Genomic DNA, 18,294 nt, shown 5'->3' on the forward strand with positions numbered 1-18,294 from the left:
TTGATTTTGTTTTATTTTTTCTTTCTAGATTTGTATAGTAATAATTTTCTAATAAAATGTATAACAGCGCTTTACCATCATCATAGCACCAGAAATTGTTATTATCACACTGGTGAAATATGGTAAGTTGATGATTTTTCATGACAGTTGAATTACGGTGGTTCTGATAGCGACGGGTTTTTCTCGTTTTTTATTATCATTTTTCATTGTTTTGTAACATTTTTTTTTTTATTATTATCGTCATTTTGTTAGTTTTTTTTCTGTTTTTTTGTATTGTTGATTTATTTAACTTTAATAATAAATCATTATGAATATTTTTAGTTTTTTTTTTTTGTTGTGTTCCTGAACAAATTGTTATTAATGTTATACTCGTGTTCGTGTAGAATCGATACAAAAACAAAAAAAAAACAAAATCAACAAAATTAGTTAATTTTTTTATTTCCTAAATATTGTACAAAAAACAGAAATGTTAAAATAGCATTTGGAAAAAAGAATAATGAGACAGAAAATTAAAAGTTATGGAAAAGTTAAAAAAAATAAAAATGGTGTAGCAATATTTTCATATTTATAATTTAAATACAATAGAAATATTATTTTAGATCCTGTTTATCCTTTTGAATATACGTATGTATGTATAATAGACATACATTATTAAGTAAAATATGAAAACAAATTATAGTAAATTAAAAACATAGTTAAATAATAAAACAATGGTAGAAATTTTTCTGTCATTATGAAAATAAATTGCTGTCATTTTATATCGAATTTTTTCTCTCCTATACAGTGGATACGAAATAATAATGTAAGTTTAAATTAAAGGAGCTTTTTTTTTCCTATACATATAATATGAAATCGTATATAAGTAGATGTAAGTATATATATATATATATAAATTGTGCAGTATATGTAACATTAATATTTTAAAATTCGTTCAAAATTAAATAATAAATATTTAAAATAAATGCAATCAAATCATTAAACAAAATTATATTACATACATTCATTTATACTGTATACAAGTAATTTGGATGTGAATTAGAAATAATGTGATTGATGGTAATAACGACTATAGAAGACACTATTCAACTTCAATATTTTTAATGATGATTAATGTCAAAGAGTAAAGTAATTACAAAAAATTAATTGATTACTTTTAAAAAAAAATTTATTTATTTTGTTTCTATACTTTTAACTTTAATTGTTATAATTATAACAATTTTTTTTTTCTTAATTAATGTTCATGTACATATCAATATTTTTACATTAATTTTCATTACGATTTTCAAATACAAATAAATAAATTTCATAGCTATTTTAAGGCAGATGAGTGTACCATTAAAATTGAAATACAAAATAAATGAGGACAACATTGGTTATATTTTTATATATGAAAACAAAATATGTTAATTAAAAAATTTAAAATCCAATATTAACTATTTAATGTTAAATAATAACACGAAAATTCGGGAGAAAAATTTAGAAGATATTAGTAGCATACAAAGAGCTTAAAATCAAACGCATTCAAATATTGTAATTTTAACTAGAATATTGTAACATTATTAAAATTTCATTTAAAAGATTTATTTTACAAAATTATTGTCATTGAGAAAATAATACAACTAAATTGGAAATATTTAGCTCGTGCCAAAGTGATAGCGCTACTCAAAAAAAGAACCTCATCACCTTTATGATAAGCACTTTTGAAAAATACTTTTACCAACAAACTTTCTTTTTGTGAATAATTTGATTTTTGAAATTTGTGTATAATCTACACATAAAACAAAAAATCTTTGTGTTATTGCCAAGCTAAGAAGTAGGAAATTGTACAACACAGCTTTATACTCAATACAAAATTGCTATACTTGAATTTCAATTTATTTATATAATTAATTTTTCGCGCCTTCTATACTTAATTTCCCTTCTATTAATTCTCAAATTAATTAAAAACTCTATATTACTTTATTCAATTTACATTGTTTTTCTTTTGACAAATTAATATGCGCAATACTTACTTGATTTTGAAATAGTCATAAACAGTAGCTTATTATAAACCAATGACGTGAGATATACATACATGAATTTTTAATACTTAATAGCAATTTGATTGAGGATTATACTTTAAAACCACTTTTGATAATGTTTTTTTTTTTAACACTTAATTCAAAGAAAATTTATTAAAAAAACAAATAAAAGTAACAAGTATTAATAATTGAGATGCTATTTTTTCTCTCAACTTTTCATGTGTATGAAAATTAATAATAATGGCATCAGTTTATTAAAAACAAAAAACAAATATTTGTTTTCATATGATAAACTTGAAATTAATGAGCTAAAAAAAAAATTTTTTTACAATATCTTGAATAAATAAAGCTTATAGTTTAATGCTTATTAAAAACAATTAATTAACCTTCTTATATAACCGTTTACTTTTATATGCGCTTAATATACGACGAATATAGTAAAAAATTATTGTTTATCCTCCTATACTTAAAAACTTAAAAACTTCTCTTTGCTTCGAGCATTTGAACAATTTTTAATAAGAAATTAATAATTTTATTACAAATTATTTAAAAATTTTTATAAGAAAATGTATTGAAATTAATAAGTAATTTAATTTTGATATTTTATAAATTTTTTTAATTAAAATATGTGTAATGGTAGCATAAAGATAATATTATAATTAAATTTCCATTTTCGTAGAAAATAGATTCCATACTGCAGATGCATACACTAAAATATTCATTAAATGTTTCTGAAAAATTAAAATACCCTAGCATAAACATTAATAATATATCCCATAGATTGTGGTAGTATCAAAATTATTATTTGCTCTAAAAATATTTTAAAATGTACAATTTAAAACACCTTGATACTTGTTTTCTCTCATAAACAAAGTAGGTATTACTTTGACTTGCACGTCACCTTTATTTTACTAATTTATAGGGCGTAATCTAACTCTTTTGTTGAGTAATGGTCTTTGAGAGGCATCATTCACTAATTTTTCTTTCATTCTGTTAATACAAGCATTGTTGAACGTATTTAAATTTGTTTAATTATTCTAATAATTTCCAACAATTTTTTTTTGCAGTATAATACTAATCTTATATTCAATCGATAAATCAAAATTTTTATAGTGAGTGTTTCAATGTTTGCAAAGCATGCAAAATATTGTATCGGTGTTTAGAATATTTTTTTAATAGGCGTCTATAGAATAGTGTTCTCTGTTCTTTGTCTTCCTTAATTATGGTTATGGGTATATACAAAATTACCATAATATATATGTAAATCTATAAAGGCATAAATTAATTTGAATATATTGAGTGTATATTCTTGAAATTTGTAAATTTGCAATTTGCCTATCATAGGTAATTACATAAAATACGTTGTAATACATCCATGTGAGAAAAATGTGCTTATAAATCAGACTATAATTAAAATATGCCTAAATTAAACGTAATAAATTAATTAATTAATTTGTAAAGTCAATTATGTAATTTTCGTGTCACAATACACAATAATCAGGAATAATTATCATAGAAAATATATAAAAATAGGCTGCTCATGCAAGAAATTTATTACATAATTGGTTGTCATAAGCGGAAAATAATAAATTATTTGTTATACCTATTTAGATTCAATTTAATCAATAAAATTTAAAATTTCATATAAAAGTAGGAGACAAAATTATTTTTCAGTATATACGCGAAGTTGTTTGTAGCCGCTTTCTATTTACATATACATATAACAAATTACCTATACAAATACATTCTTACTGTAATATTGTATTCAATTGAAACAAAATTCTCTTTATGAAACTTTGACGCATGAAGAAACAAACTCTCTGAGAATCATAAACGATTAAATGTATATTACAAAATATTGTTATTTATTACTTACATACATATGTACAAATGGATGTATTTTTATAAATTCAAACTTTCAGTTTTAAATCAAAATACATTATTAATGTAGAAAAGTTTATTTTATTCCAATAAAATTGTGTGGCGCACAATATAACACTTATATGTGTATATTAAAGGGGAGTTTTGTGTTTCATTTAAAATATATCCTTGTATATCCATAGATCATTAAATAATTTTGTATGTTATACCTATAAGTATGTTAACAATACATTTGTAGTACTTAATTCTAGATTAGTTTAAAATCATGTTTATAAAATTACAAAATAATTTTTACAAGGAAATATACATATGTACGTATGTATATATGAAATTATTTTGAATAATTCTGTAGAACTAATTAGAAGTGCTGTTCTTGCGAATTGAAAAATTTGAAAGATTATAAAAAAAATATTTAATGCATGTTTTTCTATATTATATTGCGTTGAAAAGTTCTGGCAACTTTCTAAATGAACATGTACATATGTACGTGTATGTAGTCACTTCATGTTGATTTTTAAGTTTTCAATGAATAAGTAATAAATAGCCAACTTAGAATTCCATAAAATTTATTTTATCTTAAATTGTTTAAGGTCTTAAATGTTTTTTCTGAAATCAAATCTAACTATTGGTACGAGTATTGGTTACAAAATGTTCAGTTATTGGCTCTTCACGCATATTCAAAAACTGGAAAATATAAAAAAAAATTATTACACATTTTCATATTTCCTAAGTTCTTTTTGACTCTGAATATAGAAATCGGAACTTCTGAGTGAAATTGGAAGCAATTTTAAGCTCATTTTTACACAAGTTTTTTTTTTATAAAATCTTAAATAAAGCGCATCGAAAAAGTAATTTCTGTAAGTATATGGTAAAGGAACATATATAATAAGAATTTTAAGTATTTCATGAGGACAATAGAAAATTAAGATAGTAACAGTAATAGCTATGGGACCATTTCATGAGAATAAAATACGAATTAAAGAAAGTTTAAATTTGAATGAAAGAAGGATTATCAAAATGGTTAAATGCAAGATCCTTCTTCACTTGGCTTAAATGTCAATTTTAAAATACACTCATATTTATTGATTATTTATTAGTATTGACTCTTATATACAATAATTTTTTTTTTATTTTCGTTCGTTCTTCCTTTGTTTTCTTAGACACAAACTTGAAATTATATGAAAGAAATTTGGATCTACTTCTGAAACTGACATAATGTTTCAGTGAATTTGAAATTCCATACGAATAAAGTTTTTTAAACTTTCAGGGACGATATTGTCTTCTATAATAAGAGATTTCCGGAAAGCGTTGTTCAAATTCATATGTATATGAGATTTTGACAGAAGATATGTGTCGTGATGAACTTTGGAATTCTATTATCATTATGTGCTAGGTCTGATTATAGTATATGCAGGAATAAAAAGTACTATTTAAATAAATTACTTGTATGTATCGTAATTATCTATGAAAATAATACTGTATGTAATTTTAATAATTCAAATATACTCTTAAATATTTTAAAGTATATAAAATGTGCTGTCATCATGAAATTTTTATACATTATCTATGATTACACTTAACATTTTTAGAATTTGACGTGTCCTTTTGCCTTTTATAATTTCGTATCGTATTTGATTTTTGTTTCTTTTTTTTTATTCACTTTTCATTTTATCCTTATATTTCCTTAAAATATCGTATGAATTTCTACTACATTCCTACGTACATACATATATACATGATTAAATACATACTAACATCGTATTTTATTTCTTTTTGATTATTCTTTTTTAAAGTTTCTTTGACATGTAATATCCGCCATGTTAAAAAAAGAATGAAAAGCAAAGGAAAGCAGAAAAGAAAAATGAAAGAACAGACAAGGAATAATCGAAATTCATTATGGGGAGCATATAGATTCAATGTTTTTCTCTTTGTATTTTCCTTTTCTTTCTTTTTTCCTTTAAATGGATTCATTTTTCTTTTTTATGTATTTTTTTCTTTAATTTTTTTTTTATGGCTTTCTCCTTATTTTCACGTACATGACTGTATATACAGAATTTGTGTATTGTATTCACATATAAAAATAAAAAAGAACTTTGTGGTTGTATTTTTGCAAGTCTATCAACTTATATAAGAAGTATGCCAGCAATTACACGAGTATGTTATGTGTGAGTCAATCTATACATAAAACCGCTAAGGCATTAGAATGCTTACACTTTTCCTCTATGCTCCTCGCTTCAAGTTTCAGCTTCTTTCTTAGTCTTCTTTGTATTACTTTTTACTTTAATTTTTTATTTCCCAAAATGAGTACAGCAAAAAAAAAAAAACAAAAAAATGAAAAAGTTTCATATTGAAAAAAAAAAATGGTAGAAAAATGAAAAGTTTTTATTTTTGATGGATTGTGGTGCTTTTCTTTTGCGGCACCATGTCGCATCATCATTATTATTATTGTGTTGATTGAAAAAAAAAAAACAGAAAACAACACAAACCAAAAAAAAATGAATTGAATCAAAAACAGAAACTCAACAAAACAAAAAAGAAAGCGAACAACACACTCACAAAAAGGAAAAAATTTCACAAAAAATAAACTTTTCGCGGTGACAGATAAAAAGGATATTTCTGTGGAACGAGATAAAAGTGAAAACAAGAAAAAAAGTAGAAAAATAAAAAAAAAAAAATTATTTTTTGATCGATTTTCATAAAACGTGATAATTTTTGAAGTTTGAAGTTGATAAATTGAATCTCATATTAATATGTTGTGTTGACATAAGGCTCAAAATATCAAAAATAAGAAAAAAAAAAACAAAATATAAAAACAGTTAACAAGAAAAATGTGTTTTTTTTTTGTTTTTATAACAAAAAGAGATACAAAAATAAATAAAAAATAACTGCTTTTTTTTACATCTAACACAAAATACCTACGACGTGTACAAAGGATTTTAAAACAGTGATTTTATATTGATTCCTCCTTGTATCGTTTCAATTTTTTTTTTTAAACTTCATACTTTATAATATTTTTTTTTATTTTTGATAGATTATAAAATTTTTTTTTCATAAATATTTTTGTTTTCTTTTTGAATTCGTAAAAAAATTACTTAAAGAAATTGGTTAACACAAGAAAAAGGAATAAAATTTTTTAAATTAATTTTTCCACATTAAATCTTACCTTTATTATAAAAAAATGGTTCCATTTAGTAAAATTTCTGCCGTCGGCATGATAAATTAAATAATTTGTTAGAAATAAAGTGCTATAAAAATTAAGAATATTAATCAATTTGTGATGTTGCCATATAGTTCGCTAAGAACTGATAGGAGTTTTGGGAAAATATTGAGGCGTTTTGTATAGCATGAAAGAAATAGAAAAATTCAGATGATATATATAAAATTGTTAATTAGATAGTATTTAAAATTTTATTTGTTAACTCATTTAACTGTTAACTGTTATAAATACCCTAAAACACGAATGTTAAGTAAAAATTATACAAATACAAAAATTTTTGTGATTTACCATATTTTTTCATTTAACAATATGTAAATAAGATATACTTAGTTTAAAATAGCGTAAATTATCTCAAATTCTGAGAAATTGTTCCAAATCAATAATTTAGAATAAAATATTTTCAAGATTAAATAAGAGTATATCCAACGTGTAAGACTATATTAATAATTCTTAAAGAACTTGATAACCAAATTAAAATATTTGAAAGATCATTAAGAAAAATTTACACATATAGAAGTCGCTGACTTTGTCATAGAACTTTCAGGTTTAGACATAGGAAAAAAAAAAGAAACGAATCAAAAAGCAAAATAATTTAGAAAAGGCACGAATCAATAACTTTTTCTGCTTTCAATAAAAGAAACTAATGGCGCTATATGGGGAAGTTCAAAAACTATTAAAAGAAAATCTCAATGTTATTAACAATCTAATAATTGGGTATTTACCGTAATGTAAAGTATATACAACTCAAGAACGTTTAAATATTAAAATGTAAAATTTCTGGAACTGATTAAATTTGTTAAATTTTTTCCTCATATTAAAATTTTACAAAAATTCAGTACTTTTGAAAACCTAATATTTCCATTAAAAGAGCGACGATAGAAACTGTTAAAAATTTGAAGCTTAAAAGAAGAAATATTTAGAAAAATAGCAAAACTGGCTGCATGAATTTTGGCAGTTATGTTGCCCAATTATATTATACCCTAGATTATATCCTTGAAGTTTTTGTGCAATGGCTTCACAGAATCATTGATACTCGTAGCTGCCATTCGACCCAAAACGTTAATTTTAAATATTTGAAAAACTAGTTTTTATAGTCAAAGTGCCAAGATGTAGGGTATAGTTCAGTCAATGAAGATCGACTCTTTTTATTCGAGTTTTTAGTTGTTATTTGACAAAATAGTTATATTTAAAATAATATTCTAAAAATATTAATGCGTGTGTATTTTCACCTACATTTTTTATGCAAAAAATTTTAATATATTTAATATTTTGATACTTCAATTTATTTTTATTATTTTTATTTACAATTTAAATAAATTCTAAAACAACAAGCAAATATTGAATTTAAAGAAAAAAAAAATCTCTCATATCAAATTATTTTTAAGCTTAAATGTCTAATATATACATACATACTTACACACGTAAAATCCTTTATAAAAAAAAATCACCTAAACGTAAATGGAGACACATGGTAAATACTACATTGTTCTGGCATAGTACCTCTCTGTAATATACACTTAATTTATGCAAATATATCTTAGATAACAATATATATACGTATGTATGTACATATAAACATATAAAGAGAATAGAGAAATGAAGAATGTTTAAAAATTTTGTAAGTAAGTATATACAAAATGCTTAGAGATAGCTAATACAAAAAAAACGGGGTATTATGTAGGTAATGATGCTCTGCAATGTGTCAAAATTCTAAATTAAAAGAAAATGAAAAAAGTAAAAAAATCAGCCTGTTGAAAATTTTCGAGTTCATCACTTGAACAGATTTAAATTTGAAGTTAAATATGTTTTTGCCCATTACAGATTAAAAAATGAAATAGAAAAAGAATAATATTTTTAATTACCTTCCATATTATGTGAAACGAAACAATGAAAAAAAGAAAATAGTTTTGTTTGTGTAATTGTTATTTTTGGGAGGTTATTAAACATTTTTTTCATTAGCTTCTTTTAGCTTTTTTTTTTTTCAACAATACTATACCACTTCATTTCTCTTATTTAAGTTATGCACGCCTAAACACTAATGTAAATTTTTATGTAAACTTTTAAAATTATATTTAATATTGTTACACACATGCTACTATATAGGAGTGTAAATATCCATTTACATAGACACATAGATATGTAAATACATTTTTCTATATGTATTCCAAAATTTAAAAAAAAAATTAACAGACGTGGTCACTTTCTATACCACCAAAACATCATGTGAGAGAAAAATTATAAATTTATTGATATTTTTCAGATCATTTTCATTGTTCAGCTGCCTTCTATACTACAAGAATTAAATGGCAAAATATATGTATATATATTTTGTAAGAATATAAGATGCAATTCTTATTATTTTCAAAATATATGTATGTATTCGCAATTAATATTCTTAATATATATGTATAGTAAATGTACTTGGTATACTTAATGATAAATAAGATACTGAAGTTCAAATTCTAGTAAGATTAATATTATAGGAAGCAGTAAATGCTTACGAAAGATTTAAGTAAGTTTACACTTAATGTTTAAATTAAAAATTTAAATGAGCCATTTGAAATGAACCTACCTCTTTCTTGTCAAGATTTATCTTCTTAATATTAATAATGAAATCATTTTGACCAACCGCTTACAATAACAGAGAGAAAGATATTTTTATCAAATTTCGCCGTTTATTTTCACAGCTTCAATAAATAAAGCTTGTAAACTCTTTTGAAAATAAACTCTTTTAAGGGGCCAAAGTTACATTTTCACCCATATCTAAGGAAATAATAAACTTCCTTCAATTTTTATGATTCAGCTACGCGATTTGTCAAAAAAATTAAATAACACACTTTTTCCCTAACACTATGAAATGCTTAGATTAGTCATATGTGAAATTGAAAGCTTCTAACTTGCTCGCTACAAGCTGCATTTCTGCATCAATTCATGTCATCGAAATAAATAAATAATTTCCTCATAACTGTAAAAATTAAATCAAAATAAGTTCATAATAAAGGTTATTTAAATTGGTCAATATTCATTAAACACAGATCGAGACAAACACCAACCCGTTCTATACACATTTGGTTTTTTTTTTTGATAGTTATTCATTTTGAATTTTTTAACCCAATAACTAAAATAAACTCCACACGCCATAACAACACAATCCTTTTTTTTTTGTTAACTTCTCTTTCTCGTAATTTTCTATCTCTCTCTATCTCCTTCCTTCTATTTAAATTTCAATTTCATTTCAACTGGATTCGAAAAGCGTTTTTTATTTCCTTATCGTTTTTGTTGTTGTTTCTTTGCCATTATATTTTTAATGTTTGAATAATTTATTTGAAAAGTTTACTTTTTCTATTGCTCTCTCTTTTAATTTTTTTTTTTCAAATTTTTTCTTATTTTCACATTTCAAATGTTAATTTTCGACAAGTATGTGTACATTATTAATATTTTCAACAAATAAACATCTAATGTTAAAAAAAAAAATAATTTATTTTTTTTTTCTTTGTTTTTAGAAAAGCTGAGCACATAACAAGTTGTGAAAGCACTTAAATTACTGAAGTTAATAATATAGTAGTATGTATCAATAAACGATGAAAATCATCATAATATGCTGTATAAGGCTTTGATATATGGGAAGTATCCTATCCATTACGTATAACAATACGTACGTGAATATTGTAAGTACACACAATTGTAGGTACCTACTACACAGTTTTTTTTTTTAATTGTAAAGTAAAGCTACAAATCATTTAAGAATCGAATATGAACGATACAGACTTATATATATATATGTATGTACATTTGAATAAATTAATATAGATACATGAAATATATAATATACATATGTGCATAGGTATTGTAAATTTTAAAATTTTTAAGAGTTTTAAAATATAATAACCATTTGTATACTTAAAATTGTATACAAAATTGTACGTACGACCATGTACGTAGATATTTTTCTTGCGTATTTTAGAAATTATATTAATAATATTTACACAAACGTATACATTCTTTTATACGGAAGTTAATATATTTTAATGTAATATTAATTGCAATTCAAATGTAGAGACATTGTGGGGGTTAGTAATACGAGTACTAGAAGGATAACTTAGAAGTTATCTTTCAAGCATAATATTGATTATGTATATATGTATGTACGTACATATAATTGTATAATAATAAAATTCAGCTCGACAAAATGTACAATGTAACCATATATATGCCCACATATTATGTGTAAGAAGTTTGTTTAAATTAGAAGTTCAATAAAGTATGGAATTACAAAAATAATAGAAAGGAATAAATATTAAAATTCCCTAACTCGAACTTATATAACAGGTCATTTTTTAGAAGTTTTTTAATTTATAATACCTATTATAAATCTAGATTGAATTCCATTTCATTTTTATAGCTTAATTTACATATTGTATTACAGTTTTCGAAACGATGTACACATATATGTAATACTAAAATATAAATTTTGAAAATAGAGAAAATACGATTATATTATATGTTGTACTTTTTGAATAACTACGAAATATTAAGAATTTTTCACGGGCAAAACTTGAAATTGCCAAAAACTTGAAATATATCTGATTATTATATACTCTTGATTGCTATTTTGTATATGTGTATGTTAAAATAACCAATTATTAATGTTATTAATTATATAAATGTGTATTTGAAGGAATTTCCCTTTCTCAACTACAAATTAATTAAATCTATTTCATGGAAATTGATGCGTCAATGGTGGTGCTATCACTATTCGCTATAATTTTTAATTTATAGGGCTTAAATGAGTTTCACTTTATTTATAGTTGGTTTATATACATACATGTGTTCATTAAGTGTAAATCTAATTCATTAATATTAAAAAAAAATTATAAACTGAATATATGTATGAGAATCTTTAAAATATATTTTTGATAATTAATTGAAAATTCACGTATTTGGTGTACGCGTTTATAAAACAAATTCTACTTTTTTTTTTCGTTTTGTAACCCGATTTTCCTCTTTCTCTTGGTCTGCTATTTTTTTTTTTTGTGTTTCTTTAGTGTGCTATATGTGAAATACGTGCTATAGTATACATAATGTATACATTATGTATAAATGTACATATATACGCATGTAAAACTTAGTTAGAAGAAATGTTATTTATAAATAATTAAATGTACATATGCATATACATACACACATTAGGTTTATCATATATTGATTTTGGTAATAATTTTAAAAGTTAATAATAATTTTCAAGAGGATGTGATATGCAAACTTTTTAAAACTTTTTTTTTATAAAGTCATAGGTACATAACGCTCACATATTGATATGGTACTCACATTTCCATATATACAAGTACATACATATCTGTGTATATTTTAAATGCTGTTTAAATATAATTTGATGGATAATTTTTTTAGTAAATAAAATATTAGATTTATAATATTAAATACTGTTTTTTTTTGGCTTTTGTTTCTTTTAAAAAAATCTGTTAATTTTAGACAATAATTCCAAAAAGGCAAAATGATTTTAGTGTACATACATATATCTGTATGTATATGATATAAAAAATGCTTACATATTATAGCTCTATATAGTTACAAAAATGTTTAAGATAAAATGAAATTTTGTGATGTGAATAATCATCATCAAATTCTCTTCTCCACCATAGATTCATATACATACATATATACATATAGTATACGAAAATCAGAAAATATGAAGTTAATTATTTTGTCAAATTTGTAATATCTATTGGCAGCTTATTTAAATGTTTAATTTGTTTTGATTTGTTGACATTGAATTAATATATTTAAATATATTTATAAATTTTTATTTGTTTCTCACTTATTAGCATTTTTTGTTTTTTTCTTTTGTATTTAAAAACTATGATCTATTAAAAATTTAAGCTAGAAGAGAGAAAGAAAGAGATAGAAAATTTTAAGTTTACATAAAAAATTTAAATAAAATGGAAAATTATTTTTAATAATTTTTTGTTTTTCAAATTAGTTAATAATATTGTTTGTGAGTATGTATACCTACAAACATACACAATTTTCAATATAAAATTTAAAATCTGCGTGGTTTAATGTGATATTTATTAAATAAATTTAACCGTAATAAAGTAGTTTAATATTTCTTTTATTATTATTTTTTTTTTTTCACTTTTGCTGTTATTTATTTATAAACGTTTTATTTTTACTAGGTTATATTTATTTTAATTATCTAAAGTATAATTTAAAAAACAAACTTATTATTATTATTATTATTGTTTTTTTTTTTGTTGGTTAATATATTAAAAGTTAGGAAGTCAAATTTTTGTCAATATATAATTTGACAACAAAATGTCAATAATAATAATAATATAAGAGTGCCTATTATATGGTATTAGACTATCAGAGTATAGATTGTAATGGAAGCGTATATTGTATGTTTACGGTTAATTAATTGATATAGATTTGTACATTTATTAATTATATAAATAATTTAATTAATATATGTATATGTACAAGTTTTTGTTTTTTAAATATAATGTGATAATAAAAAAATTAATAAGATATAACTATTTTTTTATAATTTTGTTTATTAATAAAATTTGAAATTGATCAGAAATTTGGTTTTGGTTCTTCTGCTTTTAATTGTTTTCAAAACGAAAAACAATATATTTGGCAACACTTGAATTTTTAAATAGAACATTTAAATATAAAATATATATGTATGTACATATATGATATTTATTCGAGGAAAATTAAAAATACAATTTCATAGTTTTCAACAGTTGGCACTTTATAATTTCCACTAGAAATAATTTTAAATTTACAATATTTATTGCTATGTTTTGGTGTTTCCCCGGAAAGCAATGAGGCAAAGAAAATAATACAATCTCTGTGTAGAACGCAAAAAAATTTACATAAATAAAGAAAGTTATTTCTCTCTTCAACTATAAAGACCAAAAAAAAATCAAAAATATTTGATTCTAATGTTCCAAATACTTACATATGTATATACTTACTACCCAATACTTTCCAAACATTTTCTATTATATTCATATCTGGGCTGCACGCTGGCCATAATAAAGCAATACTGTCATTATTTGCAAACCATTACAAAGTGTATCTAGCAACATGTGAACAAACATTATTTTGCTAGAAAATGACTCTACGTATATAATGGCATTTCTTTCTTCATAAGTGGTAACATTTTACTTTCTGAAATCTCGACGTATCCATTTATGAAATCTGTTACAATATGGAAAGGTTTATTACCATAGCAAGAAATGCCTCCCCAAATTGTTGCCTTTTCTGCCCCATATTGGGTTATCCATACACAGGAGATGTTATATATTTTAAATAGTAGATGTTCAACAGTTTTTCAAGAATTTGGAAAAGGTTGGAATATGCTTTCATCTGAAAAGAGAACTCTCCTCTGATCTACGTCAGTCAATACCTTGTGGTTTTTGCACTATTCTAATTTTCTTTAACATTTTGTTTTGTTAGCATTATTTTTTAACAAAGTTCTTTTTAAGTTCTCGCTGCATTAAACTTGTCGCACATGGCCTGGTGAAATAATGGTACCAGTTTTTTTTAATATTCTGCTGTACTCAAGCTGCTTGCAGTTCGATCGAGTCTAACGATACGATATAACATTCTGTTTACACGTTACTTTCTCATTGCGACCGAACAGAGTTTTATAAAATACGCTACTAGTTTCTGTGTGCCTCTTTATTGTACGACGGACAAAAATTTCACTTATGCCTAATTTATTAGAAATAGCTCTTTCAGAAATGTCGCGTTTATGAACGCCAATCACTTGAAATATTTAAAATATTTTTCCCAATAATTTCCTCTTATTTATGCAAAGTGTAAAATAGAACTTATCAAAAATGGAACGCGGGACTAACATTTTTAATAATTATGGCCGGATTAATAAACATTTGTTTCCGGACGGCGACCGGACAATAAAAGCGGCTATCTTAAATTTATACACAGCTCATTTTTTTTATATTTCTTTTACGATTACATTTTATATTTTTTAATTGTTACACTATTAATGTAAAATATAATATTGTTTAAATAACAATTTGATAAATAAACAAATTGTGAAAGTCAAATGCTACTGAATTTTCTTTTTTGGTCTTAAATATTTGTGCAAAACTGTAATTGTTATTTCAACAATTTGAACGCATTTAAATCCTAGATCCTTAAAAACTATGAATTAAATAGAGTTCATAAAATGGGAATTTTTTTTTATTATTAAATTTTTCAAAATAATATTTTCTCCACTAGCCACAGCATTTATTATCCATATGCCCCATGTCAGTATTGTTTAAATTTCGTAAGAACGTATTAGAACATCTACATAACATGTGCATACATACATACATATGTATTTTGTTTCCAATTCCCAAATATGTCTACATAATCTGCACATATGCCTGTATACAATGATCGTATTTTGTTATAAAGTATAATAATGTATATAAAAGATATGTAATATACATATATATAATGTAAGTTAAATTTTATAATAAATTTAAGTTAAAAAATTTCAATTCACCGAGTCAGACAATAACACAAAAACTGTGCACTAAATAAACAAATCCAAATAAAATGAATTAAAAATAAAATATAATGGATTGAAATTGTGACGTTCATTCGTACATATATAAAAGATATATATGTATGTGCCTATGTGCATATTGCATACATATCCGCAGCATGAAATAAATAAATTAAAGTAACTGTAATTTTCTGCACATAGTTCCGAATTAATAGGAAGTTTTTATCCTTTTTTATTTTTTTTTTCTTTAATTTTAAAAAAATGTTTTATTCTTTAAATTTTATTTGTTTATTTTTTCATTTTTATTATTTTTTTTTTCATTCCTAGACAGTTATTATAAATATTTATATATGTATTATCGATGTATTGTATAAATAATAAAATAAAAAACTTGTATACACGAGTACAGAGTGGCATAAAATTCATTTTGCAGTGGGTATAATTGTTTAACATTTTTATTTGAAGATGTTATTAAAAGTGCTTAATTTATTTACGTGAGCAAAAAAAAAATTCAAATACTTCTAATATAATTTTTTTGTTTTATAAAGATTTTCTGAAAGTTTTAAACTACATTACCGATGTATGTATAAGCTTTTGAGGAGAAATTAACAAAATTTTGCTTTATCGTGTCAGTGTCGAAAGACTATTTCCCCGTAGCTTCTATTGTGTATTTATAGTGAAAAATAAAATCTTTTTTTGCTAAATTTTTCTAATTTATTACAACTACTTAGATCAAGAATAAGTTCATATTCGGAGGTTAAATGCATAATAAAAGAGCAATAATACCGATTTATTCTATACGCACTTTGTGCCAATTAAAGTTGCTCATTTTAGTACTGAAAGGATTCCTGAAAATCTCTTGTTTTCGAAGCTTCAATCAACTTAAACCATCAATAGATATCCCGCAGTAAATCTAATCCAGGAATTATTTGGCCTCTTCTAATTTTTTAATGTTAATTTCTATTCCGTTTGTTTATGAAATTTAACATCTTCTTTAGCTGTTGTAGGTTATTTCTAAATATCTTTGTCATCACGTTTCTTATTTCATTATTTTTATATTATTAATCTTATTTCTCTAACATTTTACATGATGTTCTCTGGTGTTGTGTAACGTACCGTTGTTTTCAACAACGAAGCGACTAGAATTGATGTATCTTTGATTTAGTTTAAGTAACTACAAAAATATCAAATTGGTTCAAACAACAAAGTTAATTTTATGCCATCTTGCATTTATAAGTGTGTATACAAATGCAATTTTATTGTTCGTATAATTTGTATATTTTAATACATACATACATGTTTGTAAAACTGTAACATTTTCAATTTATTTAATTGAAAATTAATTTTTACAAGAAGGAAGAGACTGTTTTACTTTGATGAATCCTATGCTAGTATCTTTTCTAATTTGTTTTTTTTTTCGTAATCATATCTAGATACATCTACCACAACAACATATGTACGTATGAACGGTATTGTTATTTGAATATTTTTCAGGGTGAATATCAGTGTATTTTTTATTTTACTACGGAACTATACAAGTATGTAAATGTGCGTTCAAAAATACACAATATTGAGAAGTAAGTTCGTTTCGCAATGTGTATTTGGTATATTAATTAATTGAATTATTTTTATAAAATTAGAAAATTCATATTTATATAAGCTATAATTTGTATTTGCTTTTGAAATAATTATGTAGTACCCGGTATTTTATTATTGTTTAATTATATCAAAAACAAAAGATAAGTATTAGAAATCGAGACAAATTTTATAACAAAATTTAACTTTTATCTTTTGTATTAAACTCGTCATTTATGAAAATTTGAAAATATTTTCATTTTTAATCAATTAGAATTTTAAACAATTTCAATTGTAATGTTAATTTTGTTACAAAGCTTAAAAATTGATATAGATTTTTTCCTAAATGTTGATACACTGATATATTTACAATACAATATTACAGATATATTTTACAACAAGTAAAAAGTATATCCTTTATACCTAATATTTAAATTTTTATTGTCCGTGAAAAACAAGAAATTTTTAAGATAAATTCATAAGTATGTAAGAATATTTTTTATTGAAAAAATACAAAACTTATCTTTATATTCGTTCATTAATGTCTCATAGATAAGAACTTTATGAACAGAAACTGTTTTCTTCTAAATAAATTATTTTATATATGATTACTCTATAGAAGTCATCATCGAAAATATTCATATTATTTGCATGGTATTTTGAAATTGTAATTACATTTACAATGCTAACATAATGGCATTTTACTGTAACTAATAACATTTTATCTTAATTGATACAATGATTAAGTGATTTAAACCTGTAAATCCGTTGTATGGTTGTAAAAGTTTTATATTTACAAGCTCGGAAGATCATCCAAAATTTTAACTTAATTATCAAGGGAATAAAATGGTGTCACACGAATAGCATTGTAGTTAGCTAAATCAAAACCTTTTGGAATGGCAAAAAAACAACTATTTAGTTAAGGTTTCATATTGGTTAGGTACCACATTTAGAGTTTAAAGATTCCCTCCCACTTCTATTAAAATAAACATGTTCAACATTTTTTGTATTAAAATATAATTTTGCCAACGTTTTTGATTTCAAAGTTCTTC

At 23.3% G+C, this 18,294-nt stretch overlaps 1 long non-coding RNA gene across 1 annotated transcript in view; it reads left to right on the forward strand.

The window, feature by feature from the left end:
• The first annotated feature begins 570 nt into the window (after window positions 1-570).
• Window positions 571-18,294, forward strand: part of LOC129606993 (uncharacterized) — a 41,004-nt gene continuing 23,280 nt past the window's right edge. The window contains exons 1-2 of the long non-coding RNA XR_008696790.1: window positions 571-802; window positions 10,623-10,787. This is a non-coding gene — a long non-coding RNA (uncharacterized LOC129606993). The remainder of the gene's footprint in view (window positions 803-10,622; window positions 10,788-18,294) is intronic.

Source organism: Condylostylus longicornis, unplaced genomic scaffold (genome assembly GCF_029603195.1).
Source record: "Condylostylus longicornis isolate FDR11 unplaced genomic scaffold, ASM2960319v2 ptg000023l, whole genome shotgun sequence".
Classification (NCBI taxonomy): domain Eukaryota; kingdom Metazoa; phylum Arthropoda; class Insecta; order Diptera; family Dolichopodidae; genus Condylostylus; species Condylostylus longicornis.